We start from the raw sequence: 19,877 nt of genomic DNA on the forward strand, positions 1-19,877 counted from the left end.
ATCACAGAAATTATGTAAACACATGGAGCATAAGCATTATACTCTTGAATAATCACTGAACCATAAATGAAATGAAGGAAGAAATGAGACAGTTCCAAGAATCAAATGATAATACTAGGACAACATTCCAGGACCTATGGGACAAAATAAAAGCAGTACTAAGAATATATAGCTGTTATTGTCCACACCAGAGTGAGTCCAAATAAGTAATCTAACATTGTACCTCAAGGTCCTAGAAAAACAAGAACAATTCAAATCCATAGTTAGTACAAGGAAAGAAATTATAAAGACCAGAGCAGAAATTTATGGAATTAAAACTAAAAAAAGATGAAAAGAATCAATTAATTGAAGAGCTCTGGTTTTTTTCAAGGAATAAGCAAAATAGACAAACCCTTGTTCATAACCAGAAAAAAAAAAGACCCATCTCAATGCAATTAGAAATGAAAAAGGTGAAACCACAATGGTCACTCCTGAAATACAGAAGATTACTAGTAACTACTTAACAAAACCTATACTTCAATAAATTCAAAAATCCAGAAAAAGTGAATAGTTTCCCAGCTACATATGAATTATAAAAATGGACCCAAGAAGGTAGAAAAACCCTGAGGTGCCCAATTACAGGCGATAAAATTGAGGAGGTGATAAAATAATACCTACCACTGAGAGAAGCCAAGGGCCTGATGGGTTCACTGCTGAGCTCTACTAGAATTTCCAGAAAGGTGTAACACCAATATCCCTGAAAATATTTCATGAAATTGAAGGACAGAGAGTACTGGCAAACTCATTCCTGAAAACTAGCTTTACCTTCATCCCAAAACTACACAGGACTCGCGTAAAAAAGAGCTGCAGGCCAATCACTTTAACGAACCTAGATGGAAAATCCTCATTAAGATACTGACAAATAGATGCAATTAATTATCAAAAAGATTATACAGCATGACAAAGTAGGCTTTATCCTAGTGATACAAGGATAATTCAACGTATGTGAATCAATACATGCAATACATCACAAACAAAGCAAAGACAAAAATCACATGATCATCTCAGTAGACAACAAAAAGCCTTTGACAAAATCCAACATTCTTTCATGATAAAAAAAAACCCTAAAAAAAATAAATAATTATAGAAGGACCTTATTTCAATTTGCTAAAAGCTATTTCCTAACCCAATGTTTATTTAAGAGGCTATTGTTTAATTTCCATGCATTTGTATAATTTCTGTTTGCTTTTATCACTGATTTCTAGTTTTATTGCACTATGACCTGACACTATGCATGGTATAATTTCAATTTTTTACATTTACTTACACTTGCTTTATTGGCTACTATGTGGTCTATATTGAAGGGCATTTTATGTGCTGCTGAGAAAAATGTGTATTCTATTATTGTTGGGTGAAACACTCTGTAGATAACTATTAAGTCCATTTGTTCACAGGTTTTCTTCATTTCTGATATTTCTTTGTTGATATTTTGTCTAGTTGATCTGTGTATTTGCGGTAGTGGGGTATTGAGGTCACCCATTACAACTGTGTTTATATTTATCTTGTCTTTTATGTCCAGGAATATTTTTATGAATTTGGCTACACTGTTGTTTGGTGCATATATGTTAATAATTGTTATCTCTTCTTATTGGATTGTTTCCTTAACCAATATGGGGTGAATTTTTGTACCTCTTTTGATCAGTTTTGGCTTCAAATCCAATCTGTCTAAATATAAGATAGCTCTTCATCTTTTTGAGGGTTCTTATTATATGGAATATCATTTTCCACCTTTTGATTTTTTTTTTAAGCTATGGGTTTCTTTTTCTGTTAAGTGTGATTCCTCTATACAGCATACCACTGGATTTTGTTTCTTGGTCTGTTCTTCCAGTCTGTGTCTTTTGATTGGGGAATTGGAAAGTTATTACTGATAGGTTTTGACTTCTTTCTGTCATTGTATTATTTTCCTGATGCTGATTCCCTATCTTTCCTCTATACTTAACTGATCACTCTACTTAGTGTATTCATTCTATTAGACTTTTTGTCATTGTTAGCTTCTTTATCTTGCTATGATATCCTTGAGAAGTTTTTGGAGTGCTGATTTGATGATCATGAATTCCTTAGGTGCTTTTTATCATAAAAATATCTTATTTCTCCATCACTTTTGGAAGACAGTTTTGTAGGATACATCATCCTGGGTTGAAATTGCTTTCTTTTGCTTGAAACACTTCACTGTAAGCTCTCCTGGCCTTTAAAGTTTGTGTGAAGAAGTCTGTTGTAATTCTAATAGGTTTACCTTATAAGTGATTCACTGCTCTTCTCTAAACACTTTGAAGATTCTGTTCTGTGTTGTACTTCTAGGATTTTGCCTATGATGTATTGTGGAGAGGTACTTTTCTGGTAGTGGCTATTTGGGGTTCTATATGCATCACTTTAAAGGCCAAGAGAGTTTGGAGTGAAGTGTTTCAGGCTATAAAAGAAAACAACCTCCAACCCAGACTAATATACACTGCAAATCTATCTTTCAAAATTTCTGTAGGAATAATGTCTTTCCATAATAAAGAACATCTAAAGAAATTTACCACCACAAAAATAGTACTTGCAAAAATTTTCACAGATTTCCTAGAGAGACAGGAAACCCAGAGGCCAAAAAGTTTAGAAGAATAGATCCATCAGGCAGGCAAATTCTTTTGCCTTATTTGGAAAGACTTTTGCTAGCATTTCACTAAATGTTTTTAATGCAATTTCAGCTTTTAAGCTTTGTTTCTAGTATGGAGAACTCTGTAATGTCTACTTTTCTGTGTTTTCCCATGGGTGTGGCTATTGACTTTTGCCTCTGTTCCAGGGCCCAACTACCTCCATTTACCTGCTTTTTGTTTGTTTGTTTGTTTTTTGTTTTGTTTTGTCTTTTTGAGACAGAGTCTCGCTATGCAGCTGAGGCTGGCTTTGAGCTCATTTTGTAGCACAGGCTGGTCTCAAACTCACAATGATCCTCCTGCCTCAGCCTCCCGAGTCCTGGGATTACAGGCATGTGCCACCACGTCCAGCTTACCTGACAGGGGAGTTTTCTGTGTATTTGGCCCATTATCCAGTTCTCCAGAAGCGGGCTACAGTATTTTTAATGACCTCAATGCAGTCTAGATATTGGCATCCAAAGATAATCAATTAATAGCAACAGTTATGTCACCTTGGCTATAGTAATAAAATTAGCATCAATTATTGTATCAAATAAAAGTTGAATATTGACAGACCATAAGTTCTAATAATGCATCACCCTTAACTATAGAAAAAAGATCTATAATTATAGTATGAACACTATCACAGACCAAATATTGACTATTGACCTACAGTTAATATCTACTAAATGGAACAAATTTACCTCTACTAACAATAGAGTGGTGTTCAACAGCAGTATCATAAATTTAACTAGCTATCTAGAGATTTATAAAGCTTAGTAGTTATCCTAGTAAAAGTAGAAGGGATGGAGATATTGGAGAATAAAAAAACAAACTTTGAGTAATTAATCAATGGGATATAAGAAGGAGGAGAGAAAAGTGAGATGGGTGTACTACTATTGAAGAGTAATAGAAAATTAACAGTGTTAGAAAACACATGTGGGAAAGAATGAACAAGAAAAAGAAGGAGACAGATAAACAGAGAAGAATACAGGAAATAAAAGATAAGAAGGAAGGGTAATACTGAAAAGTTAAAAGAGAAAAGGAGAGACAAGAACCCGAAAGAGGGGCAAATGGGGAAAAAACACTCAGCCACCCAAAACCTGATTAAGTAAATATAAAAATAGTTTAAAAATAGAAAAGTTAAAAAAAAAATAGGTCAAAGGAAAAATTCTTATGATTTTGAATGAGTATTTTCTTTCCAAAGTCTGCAGTCTTGGGATCCAGCCAATCACAATTTTATCCACCTAACTTTAGGGCTTAACTATGGGTTTTTGACATGCCCTCCCCACATCAGAGCCCCCTCTGTCTACTCATCCCAACTGTTGTTACTGCCCAAGCTAAGGTGTGTCTTTGTCCACTGGGTAGATGGGAAATGCAATCAGCCTTCTGATCTCTGCTAGATGTAGGCTGCAGGGTGCCATTCAGATAGACTGCTGGACTTACTGTCTGCAGTCATGTGGTCTGGTTTCTCCCTTATCTCCCCAGGCATTGTCCTTGTCCAGGATCAGGTCAGTTTTTTAGTCCTCACCTCCGCTGTTCCATGCTAAGGGGAAGCAAAGTGTTGAGGCACCTGGGGTTGGTGGGTGATCATTCCCTTGCACTGGGGAGAGGAGTGCTAAGCATCCAGCACAGGCCTGCTTTGCTTCATACCTTGTGTTATTTGCCCGCGTAGTAGCACATGTCTGTAATCCTAGCCTCAGGAGGCTGAGACCACAGGATTATCAAAAGTTTCAGGCCAGCCTGGGCCACATAGTGAATTAAGGCCAGCCCGAATTACATAGTGAGACCCCAACTCAAACAAATAAAGTGTATTATGAGCTTCTGTCCAGCAAAGTAATTTTTAAAAGATTATTTTGGTAAATTACCATCCTTGCTACATACAATGGTCTGAATGTTTGTGTCCTCCCAAAATTCACAGAATGAAGTCTTAACTTTCAAGACGATGGTATTAGGATATGAGGCCTTCAGTCAAGAGAGTAAAACCTATGACAGGGTTGGTGATCTTTATAAGGAGGCCCAGAGAGTTGCCTGCCCCTTCCACCACGTGAGGACACAGCAAGAAGACAGCAGCCTTTCTGAGAATTGACAGATGCTCAGGCTCCTGGCATCCTGATCTTGGATTCCAATTCCAGGAACCATGAGAGCATACATTTCTGCTCTTTATAAGCCTTGCAGTGTGTGGTACTGTCACAGCAGCCTAGATAGCATAAGACAGTGCATATAAGCAAATAATCAGACCCATCTAGTGAGACCAGGCTTATTTTATAAACAAGAACAACCTGAGAACCTACAAGACCACTGGTGCAAGTACCAGAGTCTGGAGGACATGTGCATCTTTGATCAATAAGAAGGCAACTACAGAGAGAGATGTTTTGATCTGTGGGAACCTGCGGTGCACCCATAGACTGCCGGTTCCCCTACTTTCTTTCTTCATCCCGTGGTAACTCTCCAAGCCTGCTTTTCCAGTTTGTCCCCCTCTTCACCTGGTGTCACTAGAGGGAAGGCCACTGCTCCCTGAAGGCCTGCAAGCTAGAGCCGGGCAACAGGTCACCTCTGGACCCCCTCTGTGCCTATTGGATGGCATCTGAGACCTGCAACCAGCAAACTTGAGACCCACTGAATCGCAGTGCTGTCCCTTTCTCTGCCCAGAGAGACTCCACTTTGCCTGTGGACTCAGAAACTGGCTTTCCAACCATTCCTTTTGGGTTTTCTTTTATCTTCACAGAAATTCCTTTCACTAAGAGCCCGATCACTTGCACCACCCCGCAAATATCCTCTTCCACCAAGATCCTTACTCAGCGAGAGTGACTTGCTAAGCAGTGCTGCTGGGAGGAAGGAAGGGACCTGGCCCGCAGATTCTGTGAGCAAACATGCCGGTGCCTAAGCCTGCTACTCCACCAGGCTGACCAGCTTCCCTCTCCAGCCTTTGGGGTCCAGGTTTAGCAAATATACCACTAAAAATAAAAAGGAAGAGGGAGCTGGGCATAACTCAGTGGTAAAGCATATGCTTAGCATACACAAGACCCTGGGTTTAGTCCTCAGCACTGGGTAAAAAGAATCTTTGATTCTGTGTTTTCAGAATTCTCACTCTCCATATCTGATCTCATCTCCACCAGCCGCAGGAGTTGTCTAATCACCCTGCCCTGCCTTCAGCAAGAATCCTGTTAGGTCTGTTTAGCCAGCATCCCCCTCACCAATGCCTCCCCAAGGGCTTTTCCATCCTCCCCACCCTGTTCCCTAGGTACCACCATGCTGTACTGAGTTGAGTCCACTCTTTCCCTGCTGAAGACTCCATCCAGATGGTCCTGATGAAGCTGCTTTATCCTCATTAAATAGTATCACAGATAATTTCTTAACATTTTAAAAATTATAATTTTAAGAAGGGGAATAAATGTTGCCTTTGTTAATTAAGATATTGGGAATGACTCACATAAGACACTGATACAAAAGGCTTAACCCTAATGTCTGCTGTGGGAGCACAAAGTGTATTCGCTGCTCTTGGTATTTCATTATATTATAGTCACACAGTTTCCATGGGCAGAAACAGGAAATCATGGAAAGAATTTGGCCTAGTGTGTGGGAACAAGAGGCAGGGAGCATAGCCCTGGTGGGGAGATGTGTGCCCACTGGAGCTCCTCCTGTGCTAGCTGCTCCTGTACTAGCTGCTCAGTTTCAGACAGAAAGCGGTGAACCTGCCCAAAGGAGGCACGAAACTAGGCTGAGTCCCTCCTGGGCACTGCACATGGCTCCTTAAATGAGTAGGCAAGTTCTTGCCTTGGCAGCCCTGGCACTGTCACCATGGGCTGTGCGCTGGACACTGGACCACCAGAAGCCCCACAATGGCTTTAATACTTACTGTGAGCCCCCCATGCCTCGCAGCGAATGCACGTCACACCCCACTGCTGAGGATGTCCCACCTTGACCTCGTCTGTTCATCATCTGTTACTTGAGACCAAGAGATCCCTGGAGCAAAGGGACCTATCGAGTTGTAACAGAAAGGAAGGGCAGACCCTGGGACGTGGCAAGGTGAGGCAGCAGCCGGACCTAAGGAGCTGGGAGGTTGTGCAGGTGGCACCGTTTACATTGAGCCTCCTTGGGCTGTAGACTAAAGGGCAGATTGCACAAAAGGAGTGGGTCTGGGGCAGGAGGGCCGTCCACCTGGAGGAGGCACTCTCTTTTGGGTGGGTGGAGAATGCAAGCTAGATGCTGGCCCTCAGTAGGACTTTAGGATTTTTTTTTTTTTTAATTTTGAGGTAGAGTTTTGCTAAATTGCCTGGGCTAGGTTTGAACTTGAAATCCTCCTGCCTGCCCTAACCTCCAAAAGTACTGAGATGACATGCATGCATCACCATGGGTTTAAGATGTTAACATTTCAGGAACGTAAATGGCCTGCAGCTTGTCGAGAACAAACTTCTCTCCGCGTCTCCTGCTGTCCTCAGGTCCTTTGCCATTAAGATTCGGACATCTCAGAAGTTTTTCTCATATCAGCGGTCGTCCCATGAAGCATCGTAGGAATGACAATAATAGCTAAATAATGATTATAGCTAAACTAGCTTAAAGTAACAAGAGTCAGTAAGTTATATGGCAAAATTATTTACACTGGTCTCCCTTACCCATGAAAGGGTGGAATGCACTCCAAAGCCCAGTACAGGCCTGAAATCACAGAAGACAGCACTGAGTCCTGTGTGGAGAGGGTTTTCCAGGTACTTGCACACTATGATAATGTTTATTTATTATTTCTCTGATGCTGTAGATTGAACCTAGACTTTGCACTGCCAAGCATGTTCTCTGCCACGGATCTACTTCCCAGCCAGTTTAACTTATAAATGAGGCACTGTAAGAGATGAACAATGACTAATAATAAAATTGAAAAGTTGTTATAATGTGTTGTCACAAGGTTATTTAAAACTTATAAGTTGCTATTTGTGGAACTTCCCATGTAATATTTCCAGACTACAGATGATCACAGGTAACTGGGGACGGCTGTGTGCTTGTAGCTGGGCATGCTGGGCAAGCACTCACCAGAGTCACAGGGGACTTTTCAATGTGAGAAAAGGCAGAGCAATGTAAAACAGAAACAAAATTTCATAAAATGCAGAAGGAACTGTTAGTGAAAATTATTGTACACATTATTTTTAATTCCAGGAATGTGAGCTTTATATGACCACCATCATAGTGTATACATTTGGATACACCTAGATCCTTTTATTTATTTATTTATTTATTTATTTATTTTCAGACAGGGTTTCTCTATGTAGTTCAGGCTGGCCTTGAGCTCACAGTGATCCTGTAATCCAGCCGTACAGTACCATGCCTGGCTTGGATACACTTAGTTCTTGATAGGGTTTCTAACATGAAAAATAAGAGCAATAAATCAGGACAAATCAATCCTACTTAAATTTATTATGAATTCCTTTTTGTTGTGGGGTATAAATTGTTATTTTATAGAGTATAGATGTTGTTCCTGTTTTCTTTTGCATTTTATTTTTTAAATTAAGTTTATCTGTACATTTTAGATATACATAATGATCATATTCATCATAGGGGATTTCTACCTGTACATGATATATTTTGATCCCAATCCCCTCTCCTCCTTTCAAGTCCTCTTCTCCTCCTTATTTCAAAGCTTTATTTCCGTTTTATCCTTTTTATCCTTTTTTCCTTTTCCCTTCCTTCCTTCCCCCCTCCCTCCACCCTAGTTCCTCTTTCCTTTTGAATAATTTCTTCCCATTTCCCAATATCTATTGTACATTTTGGATCTTATTTACTCTTTCAGTTTCTCACACCAGGGAGACAATGCAGTGTTTGCACATGAGTATCCAATTTATTTCACTTAAGAGTATGGTCTCAAGTTGCATCCATTTACCTAGAAATGTCTCAAGTTTATCCTTCTTTATGGCACAGTAGTACTCCATTGTACAAATAAAGTACACTTTGTTTTATCCATTCCTCAGTTGATGGGCATTTGGGTTGTTTCCAAGATTTAGCTATTACAAACTGTGCTTCTATAAACATGGGTGCACATATATCACTGTGGTATGATGCTCTTAATTCTTCCGAGAAGATACCTAGCAGGGGAATAGCTGAGTTGAATGGGACTTCTAACCCTAGTTATTTGAGGAATCTTCACTCTGATTTCCACAGTGGCTGCACCAGTCTACACTCCCACCAACAGTGAAGGGCTCCTTTTTCCTCACAGCCCATCCAGCATTTGTTATTGGTTGATTTCTTGGTAATAGCCATTCTTTCTGGGGTGAGATGGAATCTTAGTGTTGTTTTAATTTGCATCTCTCTAATAACCAGTGCTGCTGAATATTTTTCATATATTTATTTGCCATTTGTATTTCTTCATGTGAGAAGTGTGTATTCATCTCAGATGACCATTTTTGCTCTGAGTCTTTAAATTTGGGGCATCTGATTTTTTTCAATTGTTTATATGTTAAAGATATAAGTCTTTTGTCTGAAGGACAACTGGATAAAATTTTTTCCACTCTGGATTGTCTTTTCACTCTGTTGATGATTTCTTTTGCTGTGCAAAAGCTTTTTAATAAGGTGAAATACCAATTACTTATTCTTTGTATTATTTCCTGTGTGATTGGAGTTTTGTTCATGAAATCTTTGCCTATACCTATGTCTTCAAGAGTTCTGCTTATTCTCTCTTCCAGCAGATTTAGTGTTTCTGTTTTAATATTTAGATCTCTGATCCGTTTTGATTCTAGTTTAGTGCATGGTGATAGAGATGGGTCTAGTTTTAGTCTTTGGCATGTGGAAAATCAGGTTTTCCAGCACCATTTATGAAAGAGGCTATCATTCTTCCAGTGAATGTGTTTGGCTCCTTTGTCAAAGATAAGGTGGCTGAGTGTGTTTGGAGTTGTTTCTGCATCTTCTAATCTGTTCCACTGATCGTCAGGTCTCTTTTGCCAGTATCATGCTGTTTCTTAGCACAGTAGCTTTGTAGTACAATTTCAAGTCAGGAATTGTAATGCCTCCTGCCTTGCCTTTGTTGCTGAGAATTGTTTTTGCTATTGTAGGTCTCTTCTGGTTCCAGATGAATTTTAGGAATGCTTTCTCTAGGTCTCTGAGGTACGCTAATGGTATTTTGATTAAGATTGCATTAAATCTGCATAACAATTTTGGGAATATGGCCATTTTTACTATGTTGATTTTTTCCTGTCCATGTGCTAGAGATATCTTTCCATTTTCTGATATCTTTTCCAGTCTCCTTTTTTTAGGCTACTGTAATTTTCAATGTATACTTCTTTTACTTCCTTTATTAGATTGATTCTTATGTATTTCATTCTTTTGGATGCTATTGTGAAGGGTGTGATTTCCCTAATTTCTTTCTTGGTGAGTTTGTTGTTTGTATACAGGAATGCTATTGATTTTTGAGTGATGATTTTGTATCCAGCTACACTACTGAATTTGATTATTAAATCTACAAGTCTTTTGATGGAATTTTTGTGGTCTTCTATATAGAGTATCATGTTAGCTGCAAATAATGATAATTTAAATATTCCTCTCCTATCCTTATTCCTTTTATTTCTTTCTTTTGTCTAATTGCTCTGGCTAATGTTTCTAGAACTATATTTAATAGAAGTGGTGATAGTGGACATCCTTTTCTTATTCCTGATTTTAGAGACAAAGTTTTCTGATTTTTTTCCCATTTAGTATGATGTTGGCTGTTGGTTTGCCATAGATGGCTTTTATAAGACTGAGGTAAAGACTATTCCAGTTTTCTGTAGGGTTTTTCTTTTTTATCATGAATGAGTGTTGGACTTTGTCAAATGCCTTTTCTGCATCTACTAAGATGATCATGTGATTTTTGTCTTTGGTTCTGTTAATATGGTATGTTACATTTATTGATTTGTGTAAGCTGAATCATTCTGTATCCCTGAGATGAATCTTATGTGGTCCTGATGTATAATCTTCTGGATGATTTGTTGCATTCTGTTTACCACTATCTTATTGAGGATTTTTGCATATATATTCATTAGGGAGATTAGCCTGTAGTTTTCTTTTTTGGTTGGGTCCTTCTCTGATTTAGGTATCAGGGTAGCACTTGCTTCTAGGGATGACTTTGGAGGTATTGCTTCCCTTTCAATTTCATTAAAGAGTTTGAGAAGTAGCAGAATTAGGTATTCTCTGAATTTCTTACAGAATTCAACAGTGAATCTATCAGAGCCTGGGCTTTTCTTTGTTGGTAAGTTTTTAATTACATTTTTAATTTCATTGACTGATGTCAGGTTATTCAGAATTTTTATATCTTCTTGATTCAGCTTTGGCAATTCGATAGTGTCTAGGAATCTGTCCATTTCTTCTGTGTTTCCCATCTTATTAGAATACAGGTTTTCAAAGTAGGTACTGATGATCTTCTGGATTTGCACAGGATCTCTTATGATTTCACCCTTTTCATTCCTAGCTGCTTCACTTTGAGTCTTTTCTTTCCTCTTTTTGATAAGGTTGGCTGGGGATTTATCATTTTTTTTAATCTTTCAAAGAACCAATTCTTTGATTCATTGGTTCTTTGTATTGTTTTCTTAGTCTGAATTGCATTAATTTCTGTTCTGATCTTTAGAACTTCCTCTCTCATACAAGCTTTCGATTTGAATTTTTTCTTCCTTTTCTAGAAGCTTGAAGTTCAACATTAACTTTTTTATTTGATCTCATTCTTTTTTGATGTGAGAATTCATGGCTATAAATTTCCTGCCTAGGACTGTTTTCATTGTGTCACATAAGTCCTGGTATGTTGTATCAGCATTATCATTTAATTGTAGATACTACTTAATTTCTTCTATAGCCCATTGGTTGTTCAGGAGGGTGTTTTTTAATTTCCATGTGTTCCTGTAGATTTTGTGGTTTCTTTTGCCATTGATTTCCAATTTCATTACACTATGGTCAGATAATATGTACAGGATAATTTCAATGCCTCTGCATTTACTTAAGCATGTTCTATGAGCTAATTTGTTGTCCATTTTGGGAAAGTCCAATGTACAACTGAGAAGAATGTGCATTCTGCTGTTGTAGGGTAGAACATTGTAGACATCTACTAAGTCCGTTTGTTCACAGGTTTGATTTAATTCTGATATGTCTTTGTTGATTTTTTTTGTCTAGTTGATGTATCTAATTGTGAAAATGTGGTATTAAGATCCCTCATTACAACTGTATTATTGCTTATTTGATTTCTCGTGTCCTTTGATATGTTTTATGTAGTTGGGTGCACTGTTATTTGGTGCATATATATTTATGATTGTTATCTTTTCTTCTTGAAATCTGCCCTTAACACATACGTAGTGACCTTCTTTGTTTCTTTTGATCAGTTAGTCTTGGCTTGAAGTTTACATTGTCTGCAAATAGAATAGCTACCCCTGCTTTTTTCTGGGATTGGAGTATTGTTGCCTGGAGTATTGTTTTCCATCCTTTGACTTTCAGTCTGTGAATTTTTTTTAATCAAATGCATTATTTGTATACAGCACATTGTTGGGTCTTGCTTTTTGATCCATTCTGTCAATCTGTTTCTTTTGATTAATGAATTCAGACCCTCTACATTGATGGCTATAACAGATACATATTGGCTTATCTTTCTTATATTATTTTCCTGTTGTTGGTTCCCTGTGTTTTCCCTCTGTTTAATTGTTTGCCCTGCCTGGTGGCTTTTTTCTGTTGGTGTTCTTATTCTTGTGGTCTCAGTTTTTTTCTTTCTAATATATCCTTCAGAGCATTCTGAAGAGCTGCTTTGGTATTCATGAGTTTCCCCAGGTGTTCTCTGTCATGGAAGTATCTTCTTTCTCCATTGAGTTTAAAAGATAGTTTTGCAGAGTACATCAATCTGGGTTGAATGTTGTTGTCTTTTTTCTCTTTCTTTTCTTTTTTTTTAGTACAGGAATCAAACTTGGGTCTTTGTGTTTGCCAGGCAGGTGCTATACCACTGAGCTATATCTCCAGCAGAGGTTGTTTTCTTTTAGGGTTTGAAATGCCTCACTCCAAGCTCTCTTTGATTTGAAGGTTTGTATCGTGAAGTCTGCTATGATTCTGATGGGCTTTCCTTTTTAGGTGATTTGTTTCTTTTCTCTAACTTCTTTTATTATTCTTTTCTTGTGCTGAATTTCTGGAATCTTGATTATTATATGCCTTGCTGTAGATTTATTTTGGTCATGGCTATTTGAAATTATATATGTTTCATTTATTTGTATGTCATATTCTTTATCCATATTTGGGAAGCTTTCTGCCTTACTTTGGTGAAGAGGTTTTTATGGCATTTGCGTTGTCTCCATCTTTCTCATTGACTCCAATCAATCTTATGTTGTTTTTCTTCACTTCATTTTGCAACTGTTGGATTGATTTTTCATAATCTATTGCTTTTTTAAAGATATCTTTCTGTTCATGGTTGCTAGCCATATCCTTCCCTCTAAATCTGATAGTCTATCCTCACCTTCATTTAATCTATTGCATATATTTTCAGTGGAGATTTTAATGTCTTTGATTTCTGTTTGGATCTGTTTCATGGATTCCATTTCTTCCCTATGTTGGCCATTCATGGTTTCTATCATTTTCTTAACTTCTATTTTTTAAAATCTCTGTCTGCTCAAGTATCTTTCATTTTGATCATCATTTCTTTTTGTACTTGAGAGATTATTTTTTCTTTAGTCTTTTCCATTTTCCTTTTTCCCCCTTCTGTTGCTATCATTTTAGAACATTGCAGTGCTTGGCTTCTGATATCCTCTGTCTCACTGTGCTTTGGACTTGTCCTGGATGGGCTAGGGGTCTGCATTTTGCTTCACATCTTGTTATTTTTTTATTTTCTATTTTTAAATTTTATTTTGTTTTCTGTTTTGATACTTGCCAATTTCTTATGAAAGATAACTTCATCCCTAATTTTGAGGCTGTCTAGGAAATGTCTGTTTCTTAGGGATGTCTTCTAGATGTAAGTGGTCCATTGTCTTAATGTCTATCCCAAGAACCTACTTTCCCAATTTATTAAGGATGAGAAGTTACTCTCTATTTGGCACAGCACCCAGCCTTTGGTACTAGACTATGGTGATAGTTATGACTCCAAACAATTATAGTGTTGCCATACAAGGGAGAAAAACTGAGTATAACATGTATGACATCCTGGCTAAAGCAATACAGTGAACAATAACAGTAACATCAAGTACAGCCTATTTACTGACAAACTGTGGTAATTATTAGACTGATGACTTTACCATAGGAGCAAATTCTACAGTCATATAACAAAATCCAGCATATATCAGGAACTTGTATGCAATGATTTTCCACTTAGTGGATTAATTTGACTCTATTGTTGGAAGGGTAAGAGGGATAGAGGACAAGTTAGGGAGCTGAATGAGCTCAAATACAGTAGAAACAAGGCTGGAGGGCAAAGGATGATCATTTGCCAGGCAGGCACTGTGCCACTGAGCTGTATCTATGGCCCCTCAGTGGTGGATTTCTTAAAAATTCAAAATAGCAATTTTTTCTCACATTTCTGCACAACTACTGTGAATAACTATTGTGGGTCATTGCTTACAGTGATAATGGAAATTCAAACTCACAGAAAAATTTACAAGGAAAGCCTTTAATTTTAAAGGAAGAGAAACTGATAAGGGACTTTAGCTTGAAGTTAACCAAGATCAAGCCTGTCCACAGCAAAGGAAAGGAAGAGAAGATAGGAGCTGGGCAGGGTGGGGCATGCCTGTAATTCCAGCAAGTTCAAGCCCAGCCTGGGTAACTTTGTGATTTAGTGAGACCCTGTTTCAAAATAAAAAATAAAAACTGTAGAGGGGAGGAATCCAGCTTGAGGGGCACACTCTGATGCAGGGGTCAAACTAGGCCACCCACAAGGCAAGAGGCCAGCTTTACACATTACTTGAGTTCCAGGTTCTAGTTACACTCAACATTAGCTGATTGGACCAGGGTCTGGTTGGCCATTATGTCAGTCCTGGCTTTCTAGCTCTGGAGGGATTCTTTTGGTCTGAGGGGCAATGCTATCCCTATTAAATGATCATCTCTGTTTTAGCAGCTTCAATCCACGAGGCTCTGCTTTTCTGGGACCTAGGTGCCTATGGTTCAGGACAATGGCTGGAACAGGACATTGTAATGGTTGAGCATCAGATGTCTCTGTGAACCTTGAAAATTAGTTACTCTTATCTTGGCTGTCCTCCCTCTTGAAGGGGGATGAGATGGGATAGGTAAATTTAGGGCTGATCAACTTTGCATTGTCAACTTCTTTAAATGATTAGCATACCTGTATCCAAAGTTTTAAAATAAGGGGTAACAAATGAAAGGTAAGCTTGCTCTGCTTTTAGTTACCTGTTGGGGATCTGTAGGCCATGCAGAGCAGGTGGCGCCTTGTGATGAGTTACTCCACTGTGCACAGAACAGGAGGAATAACAGCTTCTGGGGTGTTCCTGCCCCGAATGACTCCATATTATAAGATAGCAGTTTGATGCATTTAGAGTGCAAGTGCTGAAGCAGAATGACTTAGTACCCTGTCTGAGCAAACAGATCACCACCAATGTTAAACACACAGAACTTACTGACACAAAACAACTCCTAGCTTCACAGCACATTCTGCTTCAGCCATAAACTCATAAATGATCTTTCTAATAAAAATTGCCACATGTAAACTTATTAAATCATGAACTCAGGGAAACATGATGTATCTAAGTTATAGCAGACAACCCTGAGCTCATTGGACACACAGACCAATAATGATGCAATCTCCTTACCTGGGCAGGATAAAAGGAGGGGTACCTGACCCTGGGGTGTAGGCATGCCTCACAGACCTATCATCTCATTGGACCAGCTAGTGGATGCAACACATGGTCCATAGGCCATGCGTTTGGCTTAAACCAACTCTGCACTCAACAAGCCCAAGCATCCTGGGAGAAGGTCTGCATCGTAGGTATGGTCAGGAATCTTACCTAGCTGCCTGGGGACACTTTCTGCAGCTCTGTAGACCCTTCTGTGGCTTTCAGGTCTTCCTCTTCAGATCCTGCAGGCACTGTTAACACTCTCCTAACCATTCTGAAAACTGTACATTATTGTGTGAAGTGTGAGATGTGACTTGAATGTTATTAAGATTGGAATAAAGGAACCTGTGATTGCCTCACTCTACCAAGTGATTGCTACCAAGTGAATCTTGATTATTCAGCCTGATAAATTGATGTAGCTTATAAATTTATTGTCACGCAAGATATTCTGACATTGTGGAAAGGCACAAGTATGTCTGGCCTATGCTATTGGCATAGCTTGCTAATGACATAGGCCCAAGTGAAGAGTCACAGGTTTTAGTAAAAACTGCTTTTAAATCCTTGTCTGCCTCAGAAGAAAGCACACATTGTGCTTTTAATGAGTAACAGGTCAAGGCCCAAGAGTTTGCCTCTTGTCCATTGTGGTCTCTGCCCACATCAAAGTCGGCCTGGCTCACAACTGTTTGCCAAATGAGTGTTGGGACCAAACAAGGTTCACCTCTGTGGAATAACAGGACTTTTATTTATTTATTTATTTATTTATTTATTTATTTATTTATTTATTGGTCTTTTTGAGACAGGGTCTCGCTATGCAGTTCAGGCTGGCCTTGAGCTCACTTTGTAGCCCAGGCTGGTCTCAACAGTCCTCCTGCCTCAGCCTCCCAAGTACTGGGATTATAAGTGTGCGCCACCACGCCTGGCGAATAACAGGACTTTAAAGTCAGGGCCTAATCGCTGCCAGGAATGAGGACTTCAGCTGCCTCCTGAAGCATCTCATTTAATCCTTAGTCTTATTTATTAGAAGGTTCTAGGTGGTACTGTCCAGGGCTTAATTGGTACCTTAGGACTAGTTCTGCAGAATTATTTTTAACTAACTTCTGCAGAGTCATCATAGCTTTTGGGGAGAAGCCTCAGTTCCCTGTCATGAGGTGATTACAGCTTTTCGGGGGGCAGCCTCAGTTCCCTGTCATGGGGTGACTGTTCCTGCTTGGGGGGTGATCTCCTTATGTTGTTGGTCTGCAAGGCTCTGCTTTTCTTGGACTCCAAAGTAGCTACAGGTTTGGGACAAGGACTCCAGACTTCCAGGGATTACTCCGAAGTGCCCGGAGCTGGCAATTGGGTATCCCCTGTGACTCTTGAAAATTACTTTACTTTCTCTTTAACTTGGTGTCCTCAGTTTTGAAGGGGGACAGGATAGGCTAGTTAAATTTAGGGCTAATAACCCTTGTAATACAGACACTTTGTCTTCATGTGGAGCCCAACACACACAGCTTTAAGGTAATAAGGGAGACATCAAATGAAGGCAGAGATACCAAACTTTGTCATGTTTGTGTTACCCTTTGGGCATCTGCAGGCCCAGCTTCTAGGTACCTATTATAGGTATGATTAATTCTTATGATTAATTTTTAACCTTATTCTTATGATTAATTTTGCAGAGTAAAATTTCACTAAGTTGAATCCTGTGCATTTTGGGTTCAGAGTGGGTGAAGACACTAAATCCTTACTAATGAAATAGTTTCTGCATCAGTGAATTTCCAGGGGCCAAGGGCAATCTAGCCTCAAATCATCAGCCCCTCCAGCAGAAGGCTTGGGTAATGATTCTGTAGCTATGGTTTTTGGGGCTCAGAGATGAAATCAAATGGGTAAGGACTGTACTTTCATGACACTGAATTGTATAAAGCATACCCTTACAACTTTAACAATAGCATGACTTGGGGCTGGGGCTTTAGCTCAGCGGCAAAAGCGCCTGCCTGACAAGCGCAAGGTCGTGAGTTCGGTTCCCGGTACCGGAGAAAAACAAAACAAAAAAAAAAACAAAAAACAAAAAACAAAAAACAATAGCATGACTTAACTGTATACAAATCAGAGATGAAGGAATGAATGGCTAAACCAGATTCATAGGACTTGGGTGAAGTCCTGGCATTCCAGAAATGTCTACGTGCCCTCTGGCATTGGAGGGTGAAATGAATCTCTAAAAATTGGGATAATGACAGAGATAAATTGCTTCTCCAGCTTCCACATGCTAAGAGTGTAAAACCACTACTCCCCAGCCCTATGGTCAAGAAGGATCTAAATCTAAGTAGAATCTAGCTCTACATCCTGGCTTTTGTTCTACCCTCCAGTAAACGGGAGAGCCTTTGCATCTTCAGGGAGCAGGGTAGTTCCTTCCAGCCCCCATTTAGACAACTTGTAATTCTGGTACTCAGTTTTGGCTAGGCCAAGGAATCTGAGAGCCAGCCCTTGTACGCACTGCAGCAGCCCTCTCCTTCAGCCTTCTCTCTCCCAAGGGCACCAGGGTGGAGAGCTGCTGGCCTTGACCTGCAGTTCTATCCTAACCTGCTGTGCACTTCCACAAAAGAGCATTTAGTGCTGTTGTTTAAAGTCTTCTAGATTTAGCTTTTGGGTAGTAAGCCTGGCTTTCACCCAGGGTTTGTAATTCCACTTACTGCGCTGCCTTTGACAGCACTCAAGAGTGGCTGTGCACCTACAAGGAAGCCCCTGCTGTCTGTGTCAGGGCAATGGGATCTGTGCTGTGACCCCAAGTGTTTTGAGCCCAGTTTCAGGTTCTACTTGAAATATTTCAAGTAGAGTGGGTTGCGTGTGGACCTTGGCTCTGTTTTGTAACTTGTTTTATGGGTGTTGACTCCTATCAGTGTTGGTGCTTGCAGTGTGCTTATTTTGACAGTACCCTGGCTCTACATTCATTGTACACTTCTGCAGGTCCCCAGACACTACTAGTCCCAGCCCCACTGGGTTTGAGAGGACATCAGGGTCTCTGACTTTGCTTGAAAAGGTGTATATTCCTACAAGGTATCTCAACTATGTGTGTGAAGAAGGAATTCCTAAACTTAGCTGCACTGGGTGTAGTTGTCCTGCGGTTTCATTAGATTGAGCCTACTGGGTTCAGAGGTCCTGGGAGAGAGGAGTGCAAGGGGGAGGACTGTGGTTGCTGCCACTCTCCTGGCTCCCAGGTGGCAGCCACACTTACATTTGGTCAGGACCATCTGCTCCAGCTCCTAGGGGCTGTCCCTTCCCAGTCCCTGGGCCAAGTCATGACTGGCTGGGCTCCCCCAACGACTGCCAGATGGGAAAGAGCCCTTTCTCATTGTAAAAGTTTCACTGCTAGTCGCTTCTGGAAAATCCAGTGCTACACTTGCTTTTAAAGAGCAGGAGAGTTACAATGTTTGCAAAGTTTTTACAGAAGCCTGGAGTTCTGGATCTTTTTAAAAATGATATAAATTTAGTGTGAAAATATGAGGAATATAGAAGCATATAAGATAAAACGTTTCTCTGTGGAAGATAATTTACTGGGAGGAGGGGAGGTGCATTGAATTGGGGCAGATGCCAAGGAATAGGCTTCCAAGTTTGCGCCTTGCGCACGGATGCCAGCAGCGCAAGGTTTGCGCATCCTTGTCCTTGTGTTTTCCATTTGGAAGAGCAGGAAAAGTCATCTCATGCTGATCTGCATTTCCCCTTTGGGGTGCTGCCATCATTCCACATTTACTGCTTGGATCCTTTCTGAGACAGATGGGAAGTGACAGTCCTTTTGTCCTTCTGAATGTGAAGGGCTTTTAATTTGGTGACTCTGGCTCATTCAACCCATCATGAAAATGTTCTAGGGCAATGGGAGCCCCTTCCCCTGGGGAAGGCCGGAGTTAGCCAGGTTGCAGGTCGTCCCCGCTGGAAAAGCAGCAGTAACACCCTGCCAGGTCCTCGTATGCGGGACAGCAAGATCCAGAAAACGCCTGGCGTGAAACAGTTTGCTGCTTTATCCACGGACAGGAAGCCGAGAAGCAGGCCACAGGCCTGACCGGCCAAGCCCCACACAGGTCCTCCGGACCTGGCTGCCCACTTCATCTCCCACGGTCCCGGGCTGGGCACCCGCGGCCCTTACAGTTTCCCTCCTGGATACGGGTGGCCCTTGCGTGTCTTCGGGCATCAGTCCCCTCGTGGACACCATCGAGCCTCTATCCGGGGCCTCTCTATCCCCGGTTCTCTGGCTGGACACGGGCGGCCCTCTGTTTCACTCCTTTGTGTAGACACTCCCATGGACTCCTCCATCCATCCATCCATCCAGGCCCAACGATTACCTCAGACAGCAAGTGACCACCGCCCTGCAGGGTCGCTGTCCTTTCCGGGGGGCTCTCCACCTGCTCCCACCTGCCTGCCAGCTTGCAGGATCTCGCCTCCGTCCTCATCAGGCCTTCCCGGCCAGCGCTCGGACCCGCCCCTGGCCCGGACCCGCCCGCTTCCC

This window comes from Chinchilla lanigera, unplaced genomic scaffold, assembly GCF_000276665.1.
Source record: "Chinchilla lanigera isolate Chin_1 unplaced genomic scaffold, ChiLan1.0 scaffold00002, whole genome shotgun sequence".
NCBI lineage: Eukaryota > Metazoa > Chordata > Mammalia > Rodentia > Chinchillidae > Chinchilla > Chinchilla lanigera.